Below are 26633 nucleotides of genomic sequence, written 5' to 3'. Positions count from 1 at the left end.
TCCGAGTCGAGGGCACCAAACAATCTACCTTTTTTGGCAACGTTGGATATACCTGACTTACACAAACTGACGAACAACCCCATCTATCACAACTTACAATGGCTACTGATCTTGCATAAGATACCAACGGACATCCCAAAGTATGATGGGAAACAAGGGGAGGATTCAGGCACCCATATCACCACCTACCATCTGTGGTGTGTTTCAAACTCTATGGTGGATGATAGTGTCTAGTTACATCTTTTTCCATACACCCTCACTAGCAACACAGTGAAATGGTATATTGAGTTACCACGCATGTTAGTAAACACCTTCGACGCTTTAGCGATGGAATTCCTAAAGCACTTCTAGCTACCCATCCGCTATGAGACTAGGATAAAGCTCCTCACTTCATTTCGTTAGGATACCGCCACCCATATCTCCGATCATATACATGAATGGAGACGTAGGCGGAGGTTAGTCAAAGCTTCCCTCCCATAATTTCTCTTAACGGACTGATTCTGTAGGTCCTTACTTCCGCAAATCACTAAAGATGTTGTTCTAGGTGGTGTGGTCAAAGAAGACCAATCCATACGTCGTGCCCAACACTTGGATTTGATATATTCATAGTCTAGCACTCTTTACAACATAATCCCCAATGCCCCTGGCAATCCCAATGATTCAACTACTATCAAATCGACTGCTCTTCCTACCACTAAGATAAACTCTATGCAGTCTACACAAAATCTTGGTGGTAAGAAAAAGAAGAATAAGAAAAAGACTGCTCCTTCTGAGGAGCACTCAACAAAGCAGCCAAACCAAAAACAGAAGGCCACATCACCTATTGATGATGGAAAGGATAAACCCGCCACATTTCCTTGCAAAATCTGTGTTGAAGACCACATGACCTATCATTGTTTGCGTCTTCAGGAATTCACAGAATACATTGCTAGAAAATATATTGGCCAGACCTCCGCTGTCCTAAAAAATCCTTTCCCCACTCACCAGCAGCAAAACCTTATTGCAAACCAACTGCAACCCTCACAAGGGGCAATGATGGTTCGTAAAATCCTTCTGTTGGTGAAGGATCTTCTACCGTTTTCACATTTGAAATGGTAGATCTACAAACACGAGCCAAATCTTATGGAGCTCCTATCGCTCATGTAGCGAAACCTTCCTCAAGTCCAAACCCACCACCCCCAACAATTTTCATATCAAAAGGATGCTTTCTGACCTTGTAATTTGACCCCCAAAAGGGGCACTTCAATGCACAATGCACAACACATCTGCACGTGCTACCCAAAACTACAACATTGTAGAAGATTTGGTGCAAGCGTCATCGGCTATGTTGGCGCTCAAAGTATTACAAAAATGCCCAACACAACGGAAAGCTTTGCTTTTAGCTATAGGTGGTATTAACCCAACGGATTCCATGTTTGCTATTTTCAACATGGACAAGTGTAAACCTCCCCCTTCTCACCAGCTTGCATTTCAGGTGCATATAACTTCAAAAGGTAAAGGTATACACAGAACTGTAATTGACGAAGGTGCTTCTACCTGTGTCATGTTGGCTTCATGTTGGCTCGCCTTGGGTACTCCAACCCTAACCCTGCCGTCGAACTCCCTGAAAGCTTTCGAAGGCCACACCTTTATCCCAAAAGGTTACCTAGCTAGCTATCCCATCACCTTGAGTGGGAAAATGGTAACTGTAGATATTGAAGTCGTGGATCATAAACTCGACTATAATCGGCTTTTTGGCTGCACTTAGACTTATGCCATGAAGGTCATGGAGTCTTCGGTCTTTCGTATCATCCTCTTTCCCTTCGATGGAAAGATAGTCACAGTAGACCAACTGTCCTTATGCACCCTAAATTACTCTTCGTTACCTGGCAGCTCTGTACCCTTAGTGGGTGGTGTAACTTACCCTTACGTTGATATCAGTACTGGTCTACTGAAGGCTTCTTCCCTCATGGGTTGTTTCTCTCTTCAATCACTGAAGGTTTCACAAACGGTCAATATGCTTTCATCTATTACTCATGAACAGACTGATCCATGGATCCTATCGGCTCCTTCAGACATTGACACATACGGAGAAAAAATGTTGTTCTCACTCGCTGAATTGGCCTGCAAATCCATTCAAATTGCATCCGAATCTTTGGTCACTTTGGTTTCGGCCAAGAGTACCACTGCCCCTCCCATAACCGTTCTTTCTTTCAATACACTCAATCGAGTCCTACCTATGGACAAAGCTATTAGAGAGATCACAAGTTTAGAAGAGTGACCTTGGGAGGACTCGCACCATCATGTTTCGATATCTGATTCGGACATGATGCCTCTTCAAATCTTGTCACCTGACGCACATGAAATCATTTCCTCACCCTATACGATCCTCCAAACTTTGGAGATGGAAGGAAACGTAGGCAATATTTCAACAACATTTCTCATCGATATTTCTGTCATGACAGGCATCGTGGAAAACATACAGGTTGGAGCTAATCACAATCTTGAGGAAATTGTGAGCTTCACCTACCCTTTTAATGACTTCCGTGATGTTTTTCCTTCGTATTATGAGGAAATTCATGGCATAGACCCTTCTATTGTCAAGCGTCAGATCAAGCAAGATCGAGAATTCGTTTTATGGTATTTTTCTTGCTCGTTAATCCGAAAAATCCTCGAGTCTCCTTCTTCAGGCTCATTAAACTACCTTGAAGAAGATCGAATGTTCTTTTTACAGTATTTTTCTTGCTTGTTAATCCGGAAAACCTCGAGTCTTCTTCTTTGGGCTTGTTAAACTACTACAACGAAGAAATAGAGCACTTTTTGGGATATTTAATTTCTCTTTAAAAAATAGAAACATCTTCGAGCCTTTCATCATTTGGCTCGTTAAACATATACGACGATGGTCTAAGCAACTCTTTTTCGATCTTTTTCTAGCTCATTAAACTAAAAAAGATCAAGGGAGCATTCTTTTTGGGCGCTTTTTTCTAGCTCTTTAAACTGAAAATATCTCGAGCTTTGTATTTAGGTTCGTTAAACTTTATAAAGATCACCCTAACATTCTTTTAGGTACTTTTCTCACTCATTAAACTGAAAAATCCTGAGTTTTTGCCATCGGGCTCGTTAAAAATATATGGTAGCAGCAAGAGCACTTTCTTTTTTGGGACCGTTTCTTGCTCTTAAATAAAAAAATCTCCAAGTTTTTCCCCTCCTTTGAGCTCGTTAAATCTATGAAGAAGGAATGAGCCATTCTTTTACCTCTTTTTCTCACTCACTAATCTGAAAAACATACCCTGATCTTTCTTCATTTGACTCATTAAAAATTTTGATGAAGGTATTGAGTTTGTCGTCGCGTGACTCATTAAAAGTTCACGACGAAAAATGAGTTTAGTTTGTCTCCTCGTACTCATAACAAAATGAGTTCGACATCTATTGAACATATGTTTCTCTTTATTTGGATTCAATAGACTAACTTACAAAAACGTAACTGATCTGGGTATACTATTAACCTTTTGTCACATCTAGTTAACAACTATGACAAAGGGACCACCATGGAGTTGCTCTTTACGATATTTTAAGACTCTCTAAATATGAAAAGACCACTGAGTTGTCTAGTCTGGACTCTTTAAATTACACAAACAAGATATAGAGTCACTCTTTTTACAATACTTTCAAACTCTTAAAACATGAAAAAATTGACGAGTTTTCTTGTCTGGACTCGTTAAACTAATCAGATTGGGCAAAGAGTCGTTATTTTTGTGGTCCTTTTCAAAATATTTAAAATATGAAAAGATTGATGAGTTTACCCATCTGGACTCATTAAACTAATAAGACGGGGAAAGTGGACAATACAATTGTATTCCATATTAGAAAGTGTGGTTTGGCAGCAATCATTCCCTTGAACATGGCACTCCCTCAGATAAACCTTCCTTGTGACAACCTCTCAATATGAATCCTACCATCCTATGAGTTTACCCTAGATACCTTGATGTAATTGCATCTCTATATCCTAACACTCTGTAAGTGTTCATGAGTCTAGTGCTACATGGTTAAAACTGTTGTCATGCCTTCTATTGTTCAAGGGTAAACCTTTTGTTTCCTCCATCAAGCCATCAAGCATATCCTTCCATCATGCCCTCCATTGTTTAAGACCCAAATGCTCAAAAGATTCATCAAAAAACAAAATCATTCTTGTCTCGTTTCGTGTCGATTGATGTAGGACATATTATGTCCTACCTTTCGACAAGTTTCTTCCTATCGACTTCAACACTCTATCTAGGAAGATAACCCAAAAACACATTCAATGCCTTGGTACTTGTAGACATTAGTGGCAGGTTACCTTGTGTTTGATAAGGGGTTCTCATTATTGGCTCTTGGTTGAGCGATTCTACGAGTTTTCAATGACAAAGACATCTTTCACACTCATTAGATTGCACTGTGCATCTTGGAGGCCATCACCATTATTGGTGGCCTTCCTAGCGTCTATTAACGGTCTCCATTATTGACTGGTAATTAGATGATTTCGTGCATGTTCGATGTCAATGCATATTTTCACATGTATCGATCTATGCTGTTCGGTGAAGTGGAAATCAAGACCTTGGCTAGAGGCTTGCATCATTCAACCTTGTTTCCTCTCCCAAGCTTCGAATATTGTTTTTTGGAGACAACTATTTCAGGATGATCCTATTAGGACACTAGACCCGCATTGTGCTTATCGGCAGCCAGTATCATCATATATCTTTGGAGAAAATCACTCTGAAATAGCTACTAAGCATGGGAATACCTGACCCAGGACATGATTTTAGCAGTTATATATATATGTGTTGTATCAAGTTTCCCTTGCCACCCGAAGCTTCTCTCTCTCTCTCATTTTGACAGAAAAATCACATTTTAAGTAAATTATTTCGGCCATCATCACAGCCTTTGATCTCATACTTTAGGGAGCATCTGTTATACAACGAAATGACCTCCTCATCAACTAAGAGGTGAAAGACAGGATGACTAAAGCAAAGACCACAATTATAGGCCTTGATTCCACACTAACGCTGGTTGCACACTAAAGACCTGCTTTATAAATCTTGTTACCAAGAATAAGGGTGTGTTAGTGACCCTACTAACTAAAGTTGTTAGGCAAGGGACAATGTTAGTGAAACTAGATGCAGTTCCAAGGGTCAAAGGAATGAATTGACTTACAAATATCTAGATATTTGTTCCTAAAAATACTCAAGAAAAGCAAGAAAACATCCAAATTTGAGATATTTGGAGGATTTATAATATGAGAAAAGGAGGCAAATGGGAAAGAGCTTAAAAGCATGGCAAGTTCATTGGTTTTTCCCTAGTGAACTCAAGGAGGAGCTTGGAAACCCTAACTCAATTGTTATAAGCAAGGTGAGGGTTATTGTGAAAAAGGTCAGAGCATTTGAAAGGATAGCCTACTTAAATGTTGAGAGTTGTCTCATATCTGAAGAAGTGAGCTAGAAGGGAGAGAGGGAGAGAAGCAAAAGGGGAAAAGGAAGATTGATGCAATAGATGGTTGTAATCACTCTTCCGTTATTAATATAGAGTTGCAATTGTGTTCCCTACTCCATGGTGCGGTAACATGGTTCATTAAGTTGTTCAGTCGATACTTGTTTATATGAGTAGTTTAGTTGTATTAAAATATATGTTCATTGTGTATTCATATATTGGTCTTCAAGGTTGCATGCAGTGATTGTATTTGCCTTTCCTTTGTGCAGGAATTGATTTGGAGCTGAATTTGAGGGAGTAGTTCTTGGATGCATTGTGATCTCCAAACAAATCTAGAAGGATACTTGAGGTAATACTATTTCCATACTTTGTTAATTGATATTTGTCTATGAACATGTGTATAACTTGGTAGCATCTGCAGATAATCTTACAGTCTATCGAAGGTCTCGGGAAGGCCTTTGAAGGTAGTTTTCATTCTCCATACACTGTGCATTTTTCCCGATAGCACGAACCAGCAAAAGATCCTACCTATGGGTAGATTGCAGGGAATCACAATAGATATCAAAGGAGTAAGCACGCTAGTAGATTTCAAAGTGATAAAGATTGTTGATGACAACAATCCATACCCTGTGCTATTGGGAATAGATTGGGCCACCAACATGAATGGAGTGATAAATCTAAAGAAGCGCAAGATGATCTTTGAGAAAAAGTCACTACGCATAGTGGTACCTTTAGACCTTGCAGAAGGACTGCGCTACATGGAGCTGGTGCACGACTATGATAATGATGAAGATTTGTGCTACATCTACAAAATAACTGCATGGGAGAAGGAATGGCTAAATCCAACCACGGATGGCTAAATGTCATGGAAGTGCAAACGCTCCTGCATATCTGATTCTAACGAGGAGATAGAACGATGGCAGAACTGGTTACACAAGGTAACCATGCTCAATTGTAACATGATGACGAGATCGCTATGCTGCGTAGAAACAGAGGTAAGAGACCTGCCTACATATGACAGGTGAAGTGAGGTGGATGACTTCATGAACAAATTTGAATGAGAAGTGCCAAAAAAGCAATGCTTGGATGCTCTGAAGTGGGTACTGCACGTTACACATGCGAGGTGGTGGGGTACGCACTAAAGAAGTTTTGAGGACTGGCGTGACTACTGAAATATGATGCGCATATGATTTGGGAAGCCTCAGATGCGATTAAAAGACAAGTATGAGAAATGAACCACCTGCACACCCACCTATCTAGGTGGATACAGGCATATGGTGCAAAGCCTATATGAATGTACACGATCCTCGCAGTAGGGGACATGATCAGTAAGCAGGTGTGGGTAAGGCAATGGCACAAATGACCCCTCCGGTTAGGACCATGAAGTATGGAAATACCAAGTGCGCAGAAGAATATCCACGTAGAAGCTTTTAACAAAGTATGCGAAGTGTTGAGCAAAGTCCACAATGTGAAGCAGACTGACTGGGACCTGTGCGGACCAACGGTTCTCTAGGCTTATAGGACCATGTGCAAAAACCTGACTATGCAGGCACTACCAAGGCTGGAGTATGAAGCAATCATAGTAAGCCCTATGGGAATTGGAGAGCTTAGGCCACGCATGATAGCACCGGTAGATACTATGGTTCATGGAAAATCCAACATGGAAATTTTAGACTCCAAGAACTTGAAGAAGAAAGGGTACGATTAAGGAAGAAAAGAACTCTGGTGGACGTGGAAGTCAAGAAGCTGGAGGAGGAGATAAAGGAAGAGTTTCTTGGCAAAAGGACCAGGGTGATAAGGCAGGTTGCATATAATCATGATGATAAGTTTAAGGTCTATCGCCTCGACTTGATCAATCTGATGCCTTGGCTTGGACCACACATTGCTAAGCGTATTGACCAGGGTAGCGTGTTGTAGATGGTAGAGTGCGTGCTACTGAATGTAACAATAAAAGGTGGGTATTCTCTTGGAAACATGATGAATGACAGGATGAAACTTTACAAGGGCGGTGCGACCACCTGACTAGCTAAAGGAAGAATAGTCTTAGAACTCAAGGTAGTTGAAAGGAACCGCGGGACTATAAAATATTCTGCTCAAGAGCTGTGCGATGTTGGAACTACACACAGAAGACAAGAGCCACAAGGTCCATGACCGTGCAAGGGGGGAAGCGCTGCCACATGGGTTGGCCAGAAAGTGACTATTGAAGTCACTATTCATGATGGGATAGTCGACTTGAGAGCAAATGGAGCAGGTAGCAGGCATTTAAGACGCGATTTATGGGCAAGATTTCAGAAAATCTACTGCCAAGGGAGCATTAATGAATCGGATTTGGAGGAATGGTCGAATTCAAATTCGAAAGGTGCTATAAATTACAAAGGGTTGCCTAGCAAACAACACTTGGTCATTTCCGAATTGAGCTATTGAGCAGATCCCTGATTGTTGTGTGCCGAGGGTTGATTAAGCCTCTGAGTTTGCGAGTGCTAGATTTCTAGATGGAAACGATGGTAACAGTTGAGGACATTATGGAGATAACAGAAATGATTGCCGAACAGGCTGCACAGGCCATGACTTTAGGGGATGCTCCAGAAGGTGCCAAGATTGTGGCAGAAATCCCGAAATCACCGCACACACCAAGACCGAAGAAGGAAAAACAAGTGATGGTTCCCTTATGTGTGTGTTTAGTCAATTTAGTATTGTCTAAATTGCTATCATAAATTGTCAACCCGGGGCTCGTAAGCTGATGAAGTGAAGGTGTACAGTATATACTTAAGTAACCTCTTAGATCTTTTTGTCGTTTGGGGCTGTTGTGGTCAATTTAACTTCCTAAGATGGAGTGATGATTTTATAAACAAATGAGTGATTTGTGTGTGTATGGTGGTTTCTAAATGAGTGAGTGTGTGTAACTGGTGGTTTCTAACTACCTTCTAAACTTTCAAAGAAAGAGCTTGAAAGAAATAACTTGAAATGAAACTGAAAGCAAAGCATAAAAACCACTTTCTAATGGCACTAGTCACTACTCATGCTGCTGCAATAAAAAGGTAAGAAAAACCACTTTAAAGACCAATTATAATGTTCATCTCTTCCTAACACTCTGCTTCCAACATATAGTGCTATGTGAAACACGATTAAGAAGTAGTTAGATATAAGTCTAAAAAGTAATCAAGCTCTAAGATGACAAATTATAACACCACTGTGCCTCTCTCCAACATTCTGCTTCCAACATACATTGTAATGTGTAACAAGTGAAGAAAGAGTTAGTGATATAAGTCAAAAACTACTCAAAGAAAGCTGTGATTTATTAGTATTCTGATCTCTTAAAGATGAACAACTTATGATAAGGAGACCATCAATATGTTAGCATACAACTTGAGAAACTAAACTAGAAATCAAGCTAGAAAAACAGAATAAAGGCAGCAACTATGAATATGACAACTGAAAATACCATTAGAGATAAAGAAAATACAACAAAGACACACAATCACGGGCTAACACCTGCAGAAAACAATCCTGATCAGTTAAAGTAAATGCTGGAAATGAGATGACAGTGAAAGTAAATCAAAATTGTACATGTATTAAAGAAAAGGAAAATTGCTGAATTCAAAAGAAGGAAATGGCAAGAACATAAAGGTAAATTTATTGTACAAAGGCCGTTATGAATGGAGGCCCTCCATCCACAAAACCCAAGGAAAGATCAGCTACTTGAAGGAGTCAAAACAACACAGTCTTCTATTAACTCATATGCAGAAATTACAGTAAAAAGTGCTGAAACAGCAGCTTCAAAACAGAGTTTCTGTACACACTAAAATTGTAGCAATTACATAAACAAAGCAACTAAAAACTAATCCTTAAGTGTGCGCAGACGCTAGATTTTATAGGCGTATGAACAACTACCTACTGCGTAAAGCATGAAACTAGAAATTAACTGACAGTCATGCTAATTAAATGGTACAGCAACACGTAAACAGGTCCGTGTGTTATCTGGAGGGTACGGTCGTCATGGAGGTTGAATCCAAGGTTGGATTCTGTCTCCCATAACCTGCATAGCGTGGAGGAATCACCATCTAGAGTGACGTGACCTATCAGCTCACGCAACATCGTTTGAGCTGGCTTTGTTGACCGAAGTTTGATCCACGTTGACCAGAGGTGTGCGTGGCGTTGCTGACCGAACCAATAGCATAGGAACCTTTAACACCTTCATTCCCATGTGCCCATGTGATTCATTTTTCAAAATGACACGTGGAACATAGAGATCAATGAAAAGGCTGCGGAATGACTAGATAGCTGTGGAATTGCTGAATGGCTGCGGAATTGCCAGACAGCTGCAGAATCTCTGTGCATATGTCAAAAATCTAGACAAACAGTCAAACATTAGCAAAGTTAACCAATCATGCTTAAAGACATCAAATGTAATGATCTGGATAGGTTTATGAGGAAAATAGGGCAAAAGAGAGGGATAAGTGAGGAAAAGCTATAGGTAATGATAGATAATTAGGTGCAAGTTAGAGGCTCTACATACCCCCACTACGAGGGTGTTGCATGTCCTCATGCAACAAAAACATTGTTTAATCCACCTGCTGAGATGCCTCTGCTAGGACATCTAGTCTTCTCCTCTTCCTCTATGTAGCCACATTGACTCTTGGTTTCCTCACCAAGCATCTAAATTTTAAATTGACCAAAGCTCTGCTTAGCTTCCTGCATTTTTTCTTTAGCTTTCTGTTTTTCCTTTGCCAAAGGCCCAGATGAAGCATGGTATTATTGTGGACCATTTTGTCCACTTTACCTTGTTCCTTTAATGCTTCATTCTCTTGTGTGATGTGGCGGTTTAAAACTTCAAGCTCTAAAATTTCTTGTTTAAGTGAGTGAACTTGTTGTTCAAGAGGTAGAACAGTGCTTGGACCAGCAGCAGCTTGTTCTAATGTCTCCAAGTAGTTATATACTCTCTGCTGATCTGGGTCAATCTCTGGTGACCTCTGTGGACTAGGCTCACGCTCAAATTCAATTTTATGCTCCTGTTGAAAAGGGCTTTCCTCTCGTGGAGGAGTAACCTCAACATGTGGTGGCCTTGCCTCAAAGTCAAGTCTTGTAGCAACCTTTTCATGTGTGCTCAAGTCAATAAAGAGTGACTCTTTGTCCTTTGTGGCCCCCACTTTGTCTTGTAGCCTGCTGCTCCTCCTCACAGTGGTGATGCTCTGTTTTTCCTTTTGTTGCTTCTGCTTTTGTTTTTGCATCTTCTTGGAAAGGGCAGCCTCATGAAATTGGGCCAATCTATGTGCCAATGGCTGAGTGTCCTCTTCACTGGAATTTTCAGGAGTAAGGTAGGTTTCTTGGGCTATAGATTTTCCTTTATCCTTCTTTTGTCTCTTCCTACTCTCCTGTTTCTTTTGAGCAGCCTCTTGTACAATTTCTTGCAGGGTTTCTGTAATGATTTCTTGGGCTGTTTGGTCAATATCTACAGCAAGCTCAGGGTCAATTTCTTCCTCAGAGTTATGGGCAGCAATTTCTTCTTCAACAAGGTCTTGGACAGTTTCTTCTTGGACAACAATTTCAGGGACAGTTTCTACTTGGACAACAATTTCTGGGGTAACCTCTTCTCTTCTTCTTCTTCTACTCTTTCTGGGCACTTTAGGTGAACTACCAGAGGCTTCTCCTGCCTCTTGGAAGTGGTTCCTCACAAGAAATCTTTCCCATGTATCCCTTTTGGCCTTTAACTGTTCTTCAATTAGCATTTTAACAAGCCCGTGATGGTATAAATGTGGCTCAATATTATTTATATTTCTTTGGACTGTTGAGCACATTTTTCTAAGGCTGGATAGTAGAAAATAAGGAAGATTAATGTCATGTTCACCCATGAAATGCATCATAATTTTAGCATGGTAAACATACAAAATTCTGAATCTTCCTTCACATGTAAAGAATTTCTGTACTAACAGAAGCAAAGCTGTCCATTCTTCTTTGACAAGACTAACATGGATTCCCTTTGTAAAATTACTAGTGTTCATACCTAGATTTTTCAATATTTGCTTCCATTCCTGGTCTTCCACTGATCGATTCTTGAACCACCTTTCCCCAGTTTGAGGTAATGAAGTTGCTTGTGCTAAACTGCCTTCTGTAGCTATAAATTTTAGATCTCCAATCTCCACTTTGTTGTCTTTGAAAGAACGAGCAAAAGCCTTTGTGACTTCCTTATGGTATCCCTTGAATTTTTGAATGAACTGGAGCCATTTGGCCTTTTGCAAAGCGTCTTTAGTTTGGGGATAGCCTTCTAAAAATTTAGAGCCCTCAGGCTCTGCCCTCAATAGCTTACCCATCAGCTCTCTGGCTGCCTTAACAGCACTGTTTTAACACTTGGTGAAAGAGTTATATGGGAGAAAAGTGTTTGAACAGTGGGTTTACGGCTATAGCAAAATAGTCGTGAGGCACTTACAACAGTGGTCAAGGTTTTAGTGGAGAAATGAGAAGAAAATGAAACAGAGAGTGCTTACGGTAGACAGAATAGTGAATAAGACAGAGCAGTGAAGAACAATGGAAATGAGGGAGTGAATCAACAGCGGGAATGGAATTATGTATGCGTAGGAGGGTTACGAGTAATGGGTGAAAACGGTTAAATCCCATAGACGTCGGTCATTGGTGTACATCTGGCTGCGGAATTATAACTCAGGGTGTCGTAGTACAGTTGTATACGTCACTCTGGTACGAGAGTTTTAATGAAAGAGCAGCCGTGTTTGGGTTTGAAACTGTAATGAGTAGGGACGTTATGGATGAGGGTTATGTGGATTTTCGGTCGAGGAGTGGAAGGATTTTGCAATCATTACATTAGGTGCCTCAAAACATAATCCGAAAACCATGCATAATGATATAACTGTTGGTCAGAAATTAGAACATACCTTGTGTATCCGCATCTTGATTCCTTTTGGTCGTATGATGCTAACCTTTAATTTTTTATTGCTGCTACATGACCTTGCCTTCTAATAATGCTGGTGATTTTTTCTGACTGCAGATTTCTTCTTGAAACAGAGTGTATTTTTTTATGTGCAGGCACAGAGTGTATCGGTTGCGGAATTGTGATATTGGCTGCGGAATTGCTCCTCAGCTGCGGAAACTGCAGTGATACCTTCTGTCTACACACAAACAACTTTGGTTGTATGAAATAGTCCTGGAAATGACTTTATTAGTGAGATGAGACGGAATGGATGGATGGAGGAAAAAGAAATAAGGTGGAATGACAATGATGGAATGAATGAGATGGCGAATGAAGTGGATGAAATGGAAAAATGAGATGGAATAAGGAGAAGAGAGAGATTTTTTCTTTGGAAAATATGAGGTGTCAGGTGACCATGATTTTCACCTCAGATTTTCTGCATAAGACTGCCAATCAGAGATTGGTTTTCAGGCTTATACATTTATTCTTTTTTTTTTTTTTTCAATTTTTTTTTTTTTTTTTTTTTTCAAAACCAAAGATCAGGCTGATGGAGGAGAAGAATCCTTCTCCACCAACCTGATTGCAGAATCTTCTTTAAACAACTTGACAAATTCCTCTTTTGAGAGTGGCTTCTGGTAGATCTTCAAGCGATGGCCATTTACAATAAGAGGAGTATGAAATTCATCAATAGTTTTCACTCGAACTGCTCCATTGCTAAAGACTTCATCAATCTCATATGGCCCAAGCCAATGAGTTTGAAATTTTCCTTTGAAGTCTTTAAACTTTGAATCAAACAATAGAGCCCAATCTCCTTTCTGAAACTTCTTCTCCTTGATGTATCTATCATGCCATTTTGTTCTTTGATGTTGAACTAGATCGGTTCTTAAAATGGCATCTTGTCTTATCTCATCTAGTTCATTTAACTGCTCCATTCTGTGCTTTTGGGCTTCTGAAAGATTCATCCCCAACTGGACTGCCATCTTGAAAGTTTTGACTTGGAACTCAATGGGGAGCAGGACTTCTTTCCCATAAACAAGTTCATAGGGAGAATATCATGTGGTACTCTTCCATGTAGTTCTATAGGCCCATAAAGCTTCAGGTAGCCTTTCAGCCCAATATATTCAATTGCAATTGGTCTTTCTGTAGGAGAAAGAGAAGGGTCTCTTCCTGGTTCAAATTCAATAGAAGGTGTGGGAGAGTCAATTCTTGGCTCTTGAATTCCATGAATTCTAGGGCTAGGAGTGTCAGTTGGAGATGAGGGAGGTGTCTCTTGTCTATTCCTTGAAGCAGATGGACTTGTAAAAATTGAACTTCGAGCTCTAGCTAAAAACCTTCCCCTAGAATCTCTAGCGCTATGCATGTCATTTCTTTTTTATTTTTCTTCAAGTCAAGTTAATAGTTCTTTTTTTGATCTTCCAGGTCACTCTAGGTGCAAGAAGAGAGCATACTCAAGAAACTACTAAATCAATAACTTTCTCTTTTCTGATCCTCTAGATCACTTTGAAGTGCAAGAGGAGAGCATACTTTGATAGGTTATCAACTTCTTTTCTTGAAATTTTATATTTTTTTTTTTCTAAGAATATGGCTACTTAATTTCACTTCCCCGGCAACGACACCAAAATGTTTAGTCAATTTAGTGTTGTCTAAATTGCTATCATAAATTGTCAACCCGGAGCTCGTAAGCTAATGAAGTGAAGGTGTACAGTATATACTTAAGTAACCTCTTAGATCTTTTTGTCGTTTGGGTGTGTTGTGGTCAATTTAACTTCCTAAGATGGAGTGATGATTTTATAAACAAATGAGTGATTTGTGTGTGTATGGTGGTTTCTAAATGAGTGAGTGTGTGTAACTAGTGGTTTCTAACTACCTTCTAAACTTGCAAAGAAAGAGCTTGAAAGAAATAACTTGAAATGAAACTGAAAGCAAAGCATAAAAACCACTTTCTAATGGCACTAGTCACTACTCATGCTGCTGCAATAAAAAGGTAAGAAAAACCACTTTAAAGACCAATTATAATGTTCATCTCTTCCTAACACTCTGCTTCCAACATATAGTGCTATGTGAAACACGATTAAGAAGTAGTTAGATATAAGTCTAAAAAGTAATCAAGCTCTAAGATGACAAATTATAACACCATTGTGCCTCTCTCCAACATTCTTCTTCCAACATACATTGTAATGTGTAACAAGTGAAGAAAGAGTTAGTGATATAATTCAAAAACTACTCAAAGCAAGCTGTGATTTATTAGTATTCTGATCTCTTAAAGGTGAACAACTTATGATAAGGAGACCATCAATATGTTAGCATACAACTTGAGAAACTAAACTAGAAATCAAGCTAGAAAAACAGAATAAAGGCAGCAACTATGAATATGACAACTGAAAATACCATTAGAGATAAAGAAAATACAACAAAGACACACAATCCCGGGCTAACACCTACAGAAAACAATCCTGATCAGTTAAAGTAAATGCTGGAAATGAGATGACAGTGAAAGTAAATCAAAACTGTACATGTTTTAAAGAAAAGGAAAATTGTTGAATTCAAAAGAAGGAAATGGCAAGAACATAAAGGTAAATTTACTGTACAAAGGCTGTTATGAATGGGGGCCCTCCATCCACAAAACCCAAGGAAAGATCAGCTACTTGAAGGAGTCAAAACATCACAGTCTTCTATTAACTCATATGCAGAAATTACAGTAAAAAGTGCTGAAACAGCAGCTTCAAAACAGAGTTTCTGTACACACTAAAATTGTAGCAATTACATAAACAAAGCAACTAAAAACTAATCCTTAAGCATGCACAGACGCTGGATTTTATAGGCGTATGAAAAACTGCCTACTGCGTAAAACATGAAACTAGAAATTAACTGACAGTCATGCTAATTAAATGGTACAGCAACACGTAAACAGGTCCGTGTGTTATCTGGAGGGTACGGTCGTCATGGAGGTTGAATCCAAGGTTGGATCATGTCTCCCATAACCTGCATAACGTGGAGGAATCACCATCAGGAGTGACGTGACCTATCAGCTCACGCAGCACCGTTTGAGCTGGCTTTGTTGACCGAAGTTTGATCCACGTTGATGGAGGTGTGCGTGGCGTTGCTGACCGAACCAATAGCATAGGAACCTTTAACACCTTCATTCCCACGTGCCCATGTGATTCATTTTTCAAAATGACACGTGGAACATAGAGATCAATGAAAAGGCTGCGGAATGACTAGATAGCTGCGGAATTGCTGAATGGCTGCGGAATTGCCAGACAGCTGCAGAATCTCTGTGCATATGTCAAAAATCTAGACAAACAGTCAAACATTAGCAAAGTTAACCAATCATGCTTAAAGACATCAAATGCAATGATCTGGAGGTTTATGAGGAAAATAGGGCAAAAGAGAGGGATAAGTGAGGAAAAGCTGTAGGTAATGATAGATAATTAGGTGCAAGTTAGAGGCTCTACAGTGTGTCCCCGCGAAACCTATTGTGCACCAAGATTTCAATGGAGGAGAAGGGGAAAGTCGTCACCATAGAGACTGATGAAGAAGAGGAAGACCTGGAGGACCTAATCATCACAGAAGATGAGGACGAGGGCATGGAGGAGGAAACTAAGCCTACACACCTCCCGACAAAGTTTCCTGCCTATTTCCCCCCATGGAAAGGAAAGGCTAGAGTGCCCAAGGACCTTGACGAGACCAAGAGCTCGCTCCAGACCCCACTCCTCCCAAACAATATTATTTTTGAGGGCACGCACCTGGGACAAGTGCCGAGCTTAAAATTCGAAGATTGGGATCTTTCTAACCATGAGAAGTTCCCTCACCTTGAGACCTCACACCTCATGAAGCCCAAGCAGAACACCGCAGTGGGGGTTACCGAATTAGTGTCGCGGAAGTGGTTGCGTAGAGTGGAAAAGGCTAGGCTACTGAACCTGCTTTGGGTGCCACATTTCCACCGTGCCTCAATAACCATTTTCATCATCAGGAAACTACTCTGCCTAGTGCATGATGGGTGTTTGTGGCTAGAGGAGCCCATCCCCATCACGGCAGACTTGATTCACTGCATTTCCTGGCTTCCATGAAAAGGAAAGGACCCATCGGACATCTCAGAAGGGAAAAGCAGTGACTTGTCCATTGCGGAGGCCATGAAGAGAAAGTACAAGTTGGCAAAGAAGAAGAGGGGCTATGCCATATCCAGCATTAGTGAAAAAGTAGTGAAAGTGGCAACCCAAATATTGGCCAATAAGGTTATGCATAGCTGTCGCGCAGACGAGGTACCCACACCAGTGGTAGCACTAGCTGAGCAGTGCATGGAGGGGGTCCATTTAAACTAGTCCGAGCTCCTCTGCAAAGAGTTTTTAGAGAATTTCTGTGAAGCTTAGGAATAGGGAAAAACGTTCCACTATGCATGGCTTCTGCTATCCATAGTGCTCATGCCAGGGGAATTACCGGAGGATAGTCAATTCCCCACTATTAATAGAGATCTGCCAGATGCTGCGAAGTATGCTTCTCTCTGGGCCACAAAGGATTCCAAGAGGATCCGCGACAATAAAATATTATGGGTGTTTATGGAGATGAACCTTAGAATGGGGATCAACAACAAGCCACGGTTGTCGCCCACTGTCTACAATAGCCTGCAGAGTTTTTCGGAATTCAAAGCAGATATCCATAACATTTACATCAAAGCGGGCAAGGAGCTGACCAAATAATGGAGAAATCTACCCTTTGTAGCTACAGACGACATCATATTTAACATACTGGAGGCATGGCCATTGGAGTTGCGCACTCCAGACATCGCGAAGATAGAGAAGTCAGTGGCACAAAGGAAGAAAGATGAGGCCAAGTTGCGCATCGGACAGTTGGCAGAAAAAAGAAGGAAGGAGGCAGTGGTAGCAGAAGTTCGGGCAGCGTAGGACGCTGCATAGATGGCAACTGAGTAGGAAAGGGGCACAACAGCATAATAGGAGGAAGCTCCGAAGGCACACAAGGGCCAAACATTGCCTTCACATGGGCAGGGAGCAGAGGAAGAAGAGGGGGATGCAGACCCATAAACTGCATCCATACAGTTGAAGTTCCAACACCCAGCCGAGCAGACAGGGTCACATAAGAAGGTCAAGGCATCGAAGTTGTCTATTGACCCGATCACCATAACCGAGGGTGATCTGCACGACATCGGCGAGACAGTGCATAATGTAACCTCTGAGGTTCTCCAAAAAATTTTGTAGGAGAACCAGATTGTGTTGGGGGCCCTTAGAGCGAAGTTGCAGGAATTACAGGTGTGATCTCCTCAGGCTAGTACCATTTCGACCAGCCTTACAGTCGGAACAATGACAACAGAACAGATGTTGCAGACGCGGATTATGAATACCATAGTGCTATCGGAAGGGGCACTAGTGGCAACAAAAGAGGCTGACAAGCCTATGGTTAGCGCACTGAATGGTCTTAGTATCGATATGGGTGCATTCTGACAAGAGAACTTATACATTTTGCAGGATGGGATAACTGCAGAGTTGTGAGCTAGGCAGAGTCATGCACTACAAGTTCTCAATGAGTAGAAAATCAATATGTAACAATTGAGCTAGCAGCATGACGAAGTGGTGTCGCAGAATCAAAAGCTAGTATAGGTGATAGACCAAACTTTCCAAAGTGTCTTAGAGCTGGCAATCCCAGCAGACATACTAGCAGAGTCGCGCATCGAATGGTTAGCAACAAGGGTGCATGAGGCGTGGGAGGAAATGAAAAAGGTTCAGCTGGAGCTGCACCTTTAGTTCTCTAAGTTGCGGTTAAAGGCACAACCATCCACCTATCTGGAAGTCAGAGAACAGCTCGCTACTGCTATCACAGCGGGACTGGACGAAATTGACAGTGTAGTGCGAGACTACACCAACATGTTGGAAGAATCCTTTGAGGTCCTCACAAATCTGCAGTAGGACCCCAACATCCAGTGCTTAGAAACAAAGGCATGAGAACTCCAACAAAAATATGACAGTGTTAAAGGAACTGCGCAGACGGTGGCCCTCATTCAGAGGCTTGCGCAGATGCAACAAGCTAAAGCACTAAAAGAGCAGATGGACACGACACGACACAAGGAAGTAGTCCTGAAGGCACACATTCAACCTTGGATAGATGATTCCTTCACCATCACATCAAAAATTGAAGGTAAGCTCGTACACATGCAGGGGATGCATGCACTAATGTAGAGAAGCACTTCTAACATAGAGGTCTCGGAACAACATAGCAAGCAGCAACTCAGTGCATTGCTGACCTTTCCACAGTTGGAGAATAGTTGGAGGGACTCCACGTAAAGATATCCACACCGACAGAGTGACTCGAGGGCGAGTCACAATTTTTGTGTTTGGGGCTTGTTGGGCATGGAATCCCCCCAAGGCATGTTTTGGGGCTTAAAGCCCAAGTTTTCATTGAATCTTTTTGTAAAAGCTCTGCGAATTATGGGCGCAGGGCACGAAAGTGTAATAGAGTCACAGGGTTTTCCACCCTAGTTTTTTGAATGTAATGTCAGCTGGATATACCTACTCATCGTCTACAGACCATGGGATTGTATAAATAGAGCGAGACTCTAAGTGTAAAAGATGACTTAAAAAAAAAAATGAATAGAAGAAAATCATGAAAAGTCTAAGCGACTGAGTGGAAGTGTAAAGTGTGTCTGTAGGTCGTAGAGTAGGAGAAGGCTCTACAGCTGAGTGCACAGAGGCCTAGTAGTCCGTAGCTGAGTGCGCAGGGCATGTCAAGTCTGTAATCACTGGGAGAATCAATAAAGAGAAGTTTTGCTATAATTTTGTGTATATTTTCCTGGTTTAATGCATGATTGGATATAATTTCCAAGTATATTGTTTATTTACTACGTAATCATGTATGAATGTTTTGTATTTCTAATTATAACTTAAAACATTCAAGTAGGCGAAGGTAATTAATTAACACTGGATGATAAGTAAGATCCTGGGTAATAGCGCAGAGTGTGGCACAACCCCTGGTTAGGGCTGCATGAAGGTAGTGTATTAGGCCGTGAGGAAAGGAAAGCGCACGAAGCGACTTGGGTGTAGGAACAAACAAAGAACTAGTTGTACCTCTCAGACATCTCAAGGGTGTGGAAGCCTGGTTCTAGAACCCTCCCATACTACTTCGGGCGAGACCTCAATCTGCGCTATGTGAACTGTTGCCGAAAGGGCTAGTAGTATAGGGATTTGTTTGGCTAATTAACTCTGAACCTAGGTTAGGCCCCAACAAGCCAACAAATGGTTCTGTTGTTGGGACTGATATTTGCATAAAGATGCCTAATGTCGTATCACTGGAATCCGACAAAGAAAGGAATTGAATATTGGTTGGACAGAAAAATTCACGAGTTCATAGTGTAGGAAAACATGAATCTTTGACTATCAAAGGAAGAGTGGTTAGAATGCTACTTGTATATGGAGATCCATGAAGTATTCTTTGCATCCTTCCCCACTGAGTTGTACGAGTAGATTGCGAAGCTAGTAGATAGCCAAGGAAGGTGTAAACTTGAAAAACCTATTGTGTGGACACTAGAATTGGTGTGCAGGATGGAAGCATCAGGAGATAATATCGTGCACATTATCAATCACTGACTCGATCGAATCATAGGAGGATTCATCACAGAATTCATGGTAGATACTTCAATCAATTATAACGAGGTAGAACGATGCTTCCTCGAGCGACCGTGAGGTAAGTACATTAAATCTTTGAACACTTGGATTAAAATGCTACTGTGTGAAAAGCAGGTTATGCAACTAAATTGATGTTTGGGGCTACACGAAGTGGGAGAATCTACAGAAACGAAGATAGCACAGAACTAGAGACTATCCCCTTGATTTCACCTCCATGAGGGGGTGAAGAAGACCTCATGAAGGTCTCACCAAGAAGTGCGATCAACTTGATAAGACAGAGAATTCTGTGCATATCACCCCTACCCACACCACCACCAGTTTCACCATCTTCACCCTCATCTTCACCCATACCACCTCCACCACCACCGCGAAGCATTATGGCGAGCATGATAAAGTAGCCAGTGTTCAAGGGAGCAGGGAATGAAGATCCAGACTAGTAATGGTGTGGGGAGCTCATTTGAGAAGAAAATGAAGGATGCAGAAAAATAGGAGGCACAAAAGTTGGTCACAGTGGTAGAAGGAAGCTGATGAGAAGGATCAAATGGAAAAGGAATGCACTGCAAAGGATCGGGCCAAGCAAGCATAGCTCGACTCCGAGCGAAGTGGAAAATCCCCTTCACTTGAAACTCAGGAGGAAGAGAAATCTGAGTAGGGTGGAGGTGGAAATGAGGTGCAGATCACCCCATTTTAGCTAAGGAAGCACAGGGAGTAGAAATAGGAGGGTTCTTGCAAAACGTAGAAGTCAGCTAGAGCGCAGATGGATCCCATAAATTTAATAGACAGTGATCTCGATGAGATCAGTAACAAAGTGTGGGATGATACATTTGAAATGTTGCAACAATTTGAGAAACAATACATGCAGATGTTGGGGAGTGTGCAGAAGGATTTTCATGAGCTGCAGATTGAAACTAGCAGGATACAGGTGGGCGCAAGTCAAGGAGCGTCCCACAAACAATCATGTCACCAGTGACAAGTCATGTTGCAGAACTAGTAAGGACAATGGACCTTACCACAATTTCTTTACCACAGGGATCCCTGAGCGCAAAATCGGCCGATGACAAGATCATCATAAGTAACCTTAAGAACACCGGCCTAAATGTTGCAGCACTCCCTAATGAATTCCTTCAAGTGCTATGGATAGGAGTGATAGTGTAATTGAGATCTTGGGAGTGGCATGCTCTTAGTTTAATCAGCGAGTATCGGGTGAACAATGAACAAATGTTAGCTGAAAAGACATGGGCCTTGAAATAAAGAGATACTATCCATGCATAGAGCTCCAAGCTAGTGGCTGGGGTTGCAAAGGTGTGCAAAATAGTGCTAGAGTTGTACATACACGAGGATGTGTAACCAGAGGCCAATATCTAAAAATTAGCTGCAGGCATCCACGAGGCAAAGGAAGAAGTTGCAAGAGTTCAATTTGAACTCAACATGAAGATCATGGAGCTACAACTCAAATCGCAGCCTTCGACTCCTCCTGAGGTCAAGGAAAAATGCAAAGCCGCGATCATAGAAGGAATAACCATGTTGGATGCCGCAGTCGCTGACTGCTTGGCCTTATTTGAGTAGGAATTGGAATTCGTTACAACTCTGCAAGTGCTCAATACAAAGGTTCATGAGCTCCAATGATAGTACGATGAGTTCAGGGTGACGACACACTTAATTTCTCTAGCGTAGTGCCTCGCTAAGCTGCAGGAGGGGAAATAGCTCTGCACGAAAGTTGAAGCAGATCAGAGGAAGGAGGCCATGCTGAAGGTAAGGTTGGGACCTTGGTCAGATGAGGCTTACTAGGTTACTCCCAAAATTTAGGAGAATCTAACGGGCTTGTATACAACTTAGCAAATAATGAAGTTGGCCACAGAAGGACTAGCTATGGAGTAGCTCGTCAAGAAAGTCAAGTAAGCAGCTACACAGAGTGTTTTCGAGGTTTAAGTTGTGTAGGTAGAGCTGGGGGATCTTCACAGCAAGGTCACCATGCCATCCAAGTGACCCGAGGGAAAGTCACGACCTTTGCGTTGGGGGCTTGTTGGGATGGGGTCCCCTGGGTCAGTTTTTGGGTTAAAAACCCAAATTTTGTTGTAAATTTTGATGAAAAGATCTAAAGTCTCTGCAAATTGTGGATGTGGAGAGCATAGGTAGTTAGGAGTCAAAAAGGGTTTTTACCCTGGTTTATGTAAGGTTGAGTTGGTTTGGAGACCTACCCATGGTCTGCGGCCAATGGGATTGTATAAATAGGTGTGTCTTAGAGAGTCTAAGGCAGATTTATGTCTATGTCTATGGGTATGAACGGATGAAGTCTTAGAGAGATAGCGCAGAGAAGTAAGTCATAGATGGGGAAAATGCTTTGTAGCTGAGTGCGCAGAGGCCTAGAGTAGTGTCCACAGCTAAGTGCGCAGACCCCTACAACGGAGTGTGCTGGGAAGTTTTGAGTTTGTAACCTAATAATGAAGATCAATAAATCAAATTGTTGGATAAATTCATGTGTTTTATTTTTTTACCTATCTTGTTTATGTTTGCGATATATGTTGTGGTGGAATAATGTCTTTGTGAAATGATAATGTATTGATGCAAGAATCTACTGGATAAGTCTTATTAATTGAACGCAATACTTGCTAAGTATTTACGCAAATATCATAATACATTCTGTTACATTTATCAACCACTTAAGAGATCTGAGTAGATTCTTATCTAAGGATAAATTATGGTGCACGTAAGTAGGTAATTCATCTTTTCACGGTTCACAAAATGCAATCACTGACCTTCGAAGAGGTCTAGGGGCCATCTGAAGGGAGTTACAATACTAAGTCCTAAGGGCTTATAGATCTATGCGGAGGAATATCTAGGGCATAAAAAGACATCAAATTGATCTCTAGATGTGGAAACTTGGTTCTAAAATCCCCCATATTGCTTCAGGTGAGACTTCAGTCCACTCTACATTGGTTGATTCCAAAAGGGCCAGTGGTGTAGGGTTTTGTTTGGTGCAAATAACTCTGAACCTGGGTCAGGACCCACTATGCCCACAAATGGTTTTGCTACTGGGACTAGGATCTGCTTAAGGAGATGTGTGATGTCGAATCATCAGAATCTGATCAAAAAGGAAATTGAGAGATGGTTGGATAGAAATATCCACAAATTCGCAGCGCAAGAAAACATGAATCCATGTCTGTCAAAAGAATAATGGTTGGACAGATATTTGTACACAGAAATCCATGAAATTTTCTTCTACACCTTCCTGATCGAGCTATACAAGTGGATAGCTAAATTCGCAGATGGCCAAAGAAGGTGGAGACTTAACGGTCTAGTAGTGTGGACTCCTGAACTAATATGGAGGTTGGAAGCTTTTGAAGATAAGATTGTGTGTGTTTTTTATCATTGGCTTGATCGAGTTATAAGAGGATTTGTTATAGAGTTCGTGGCTGGCACCTCAGTCAGCTACAATGAAGCAGAATGACACTTATTCAAAGGACTGCGAGGTAAGTATCTAAGATCATTGAATACCTGGATTAAGATGTTTTTGTGTGAAAAATGGGTTATGCCATTTCCTTGATATTTAGAGCTACACGAAGTGGAAATCTCTTCAGATATCGAGGGAAAACATGTCCTGAATATAGCTCGTTGATTGGGCCTCCTTCGAGTGATGACGAGGGAGCAGTACATGGTTCACCATGAAGTGTTGATAAGATGATAAGGTAGGGTTTCTCGTGAACTCATCATCCATCCACTCCACCTCCACCTTCATCTCCTCAGTGTACAACTTCTCCCACACTGCCGCCACCACCACTATCGTTCAACATGTTGAATACAATGAAGTTTCCAGTTTTCAAGGGCATAGGGAGTTAGGATGCAGATCGGTTTTGGTTTGTTGTTAATGTTGTGTGGACAACACAACAAATTATGAATGATAATATAAAGAAGGCACAGTTGGTTACCGCTTTGCAGGATCACGCACTGATGTGGTACATCAAGTAATGCACTAATAATCCTTTGGCATCATTAGTAGATACTAAAGTTGTTTTGAACGAAGATTTTAGTAAGCCTAAGTCTGACTCGCAATCAGTGGTTGGATTCAAGGAAATCATGATGAGCATTGGTGAAACTCCCTTGGAGTTAGATCAAATATTGATGTGTGTGATCCATGAAGCTAATATGTAGCTCATAGATAGTCAGCATTGCGAGTGGTTTATACCCTCTCTCCTACCCCACCTCAGGATTTCTTTATCGTAGAAGAAGATAGGGACTCAAGGGGAAGCCTTGGAAATCGTGATGATATTGCATGAAATGCCTATTCAAGACGCATCTTTGGGAGTTCAACAAATTCACTCGCAGTTGCAGAACCTCTGCTTGGAATTGCAGAGCTTGAAAAAAGAAAAGGAGACTAGACTGGAGTTGCACGAGGAAGTCTGGTGCCTCAAGTGTAAAATCCAGGGGCATGATAAAGATCACTACCCTATCTTCACAAATTATATTACAAGGAGGGACTAATGCCCCTAAGGTAGGAAGCTCCAATAGGACCAAGTACAGGGCCCGCACTATGGTGCGCTATTTGTCAGGTGGCTGGAAAACATGTAACATATAATTGTCATTTGTTGCAAAAGTTCGTTCAGAAACCACAACAATTGTTCTGCAATTTCTACAAATTGGTGGGCCACGATGAGCACAACTGTCATAGCTACAAATTGATGATGGAGAGAATGCCCATGTATCGAATGAAAGTAGAAACACAACCTCTAGATCAGGGCATGGGGAGCGCACAGAGGATACCAGGGCGTAATTGAGCTTGAGGAGGAGAAGGACCTGGTAGAGGTCATGGTCAGGCTATTTTCTATAACTGTGGGACACTAGGCCACTACATGCGAGAGTGCCAGAATCATACATGCCCGTCATGTCAATATTGTACTTAGTTTGACCACACTATAGAAGAGTTCTCTGTGATGATAGCTAAGATGCAGGAGAAGAAGGTGCAACTCAAACATCCTATGAAAAACTTACAAATGATTAGAGCTGAGCCCCACAAGGAAGACCCGCACATAAATATGTGTTGAGAAGCGGAGTAACGACTAGGGATGCTAAGGGAAAATAGCCGAAAGAATATGGATGGGTATGCCAAGCCCTAGAAAAGGAGATGGGTTTTGATCTGGAGTGTGGAAAGGAAAAATTTATGTAGTCCAAGAAAAGCTTCACTGAGGCATCTATGTAAGGAAGTCAAAACGAAGTTCCAGAGACTGGCACGCCTACAAAGGTTTATCTGTCTGTACTTACCACATTCCTGGAGACTTTCATGAAACTTATGCATGATAGAAAGGCCGTGAAAGGCTTACTGGAGTTGTTAAACAAGTGTGTGTCCTGATGGACACCACAGAGTTAGAAAGATTGGCAAACATAAGGCAATGATAGGGAGCGAGATGAGGCTCACTGCATAGATAGGAGACTATAAGATGGACCAGGTTATTTTGGATCTAGGGTTTGATGTAGACATTCTGCCTAAAAAAACATGGGAGAGAATGGGGATACCTTCACTGTAGTGGTCTCCGATTCAACTAGGGATGGTGAACTAGCAGAAGATTATCCCTATGGGAAGACTACATGGAGTCATCATAGATATCGAGGGTGCGAGCGCGCTGGTTGATCTTGAAGTAATAGAGATTGTTGATGATAGTAATCCATATCCCTCACTCCTCAAAATTGATTGGGCCAATGACATGAATGGAGTCATCAACTTGAAGAAGCAGACAATATCGTTTGAAAGGAAATCACTCCGTGTTGTAGTTCTATTGGACCCTGCAGAAGGGTCGTGCTATACTGAACTAGTCTGTGATTATGAAGAAAACGATCATGATTTTGATCAAATCTACGAAATAACAACACGAGATCAAGACTAGATTAATCCAATAGTTGATGGATGGATTGCATGGGACCGCGAAAGCTCTTGTACCTCAGCTTCAGCTGAACAGTTGGAGCATTGGTAGAATAGGCTGCATGAAGTATCTACACTACGATGCAACATGATGACTAAATCATTGCGTTGTGTGTCATAATAAGTAAGAAATTTACCCTATTATGATGGTTTAATTGATGTAGATAATTTTTTGGATTACTTTAAAAGAGAAGTCCCTGAGGATCATCGCTTCCAAGCAGTGGATTTGGTGCTACATGCTACACCCGCACGTTGGTGGGGTACACACAGGGACAACTTTGATGAATGGTTGGATTAGAGGAGAATGATGAGGTTATCATTTGGTTGTCCTAAAGTGTGATTAACTGAGAAATATGATGGGAGAAATGATTTTTGTGATCATTTGGAAAAATGGACTAAATTCTATGGAACAGAGCCGCAGCCAGAGTGGGTGCACTTATTCTGTCATACTTTGCATATAATCCCTTTGAATTCGTACCTGGAAATAAAGCTCCACCATGGCAGTGTGGAGGGGATATATTAAGGGATGGTTTCTTAATGACCTTCAGTTTTGAAGATGGGTTTGAAAGCATTGATGAAGCTCTATAGGAGGTTAAGGCGATGATCTTCAAAATTCCGCAGGATCCTTTGGAGTATGCTCAACCAGATTGGAGCACCCAACTGCACCATACGTTGGAATGTTATAATGTGACTGGTGAGGGGGAGGATGAAGATCCATGAAATATTAATA

The sequence above is a fragment of the Pinus tabuliformis genome, chromosome 1_2 (genome assembly GCF_031772625.1).
Source record: "Pinus tabuliformis cultivar Carrire ecotype Pingquan chromosome 1_2, CPIR1, whole genome shotgun sequence".
Taxonomy (NCBI): domain Eukaryota; kingdom Viridiplantae; phylum Streptophyta; class Pinopsida; order Pinales; family Pinaceae; genus Pinus; species Pinus tabuliformis.
Note: the sequence above shows the minus strand (reverse complement) of the source record.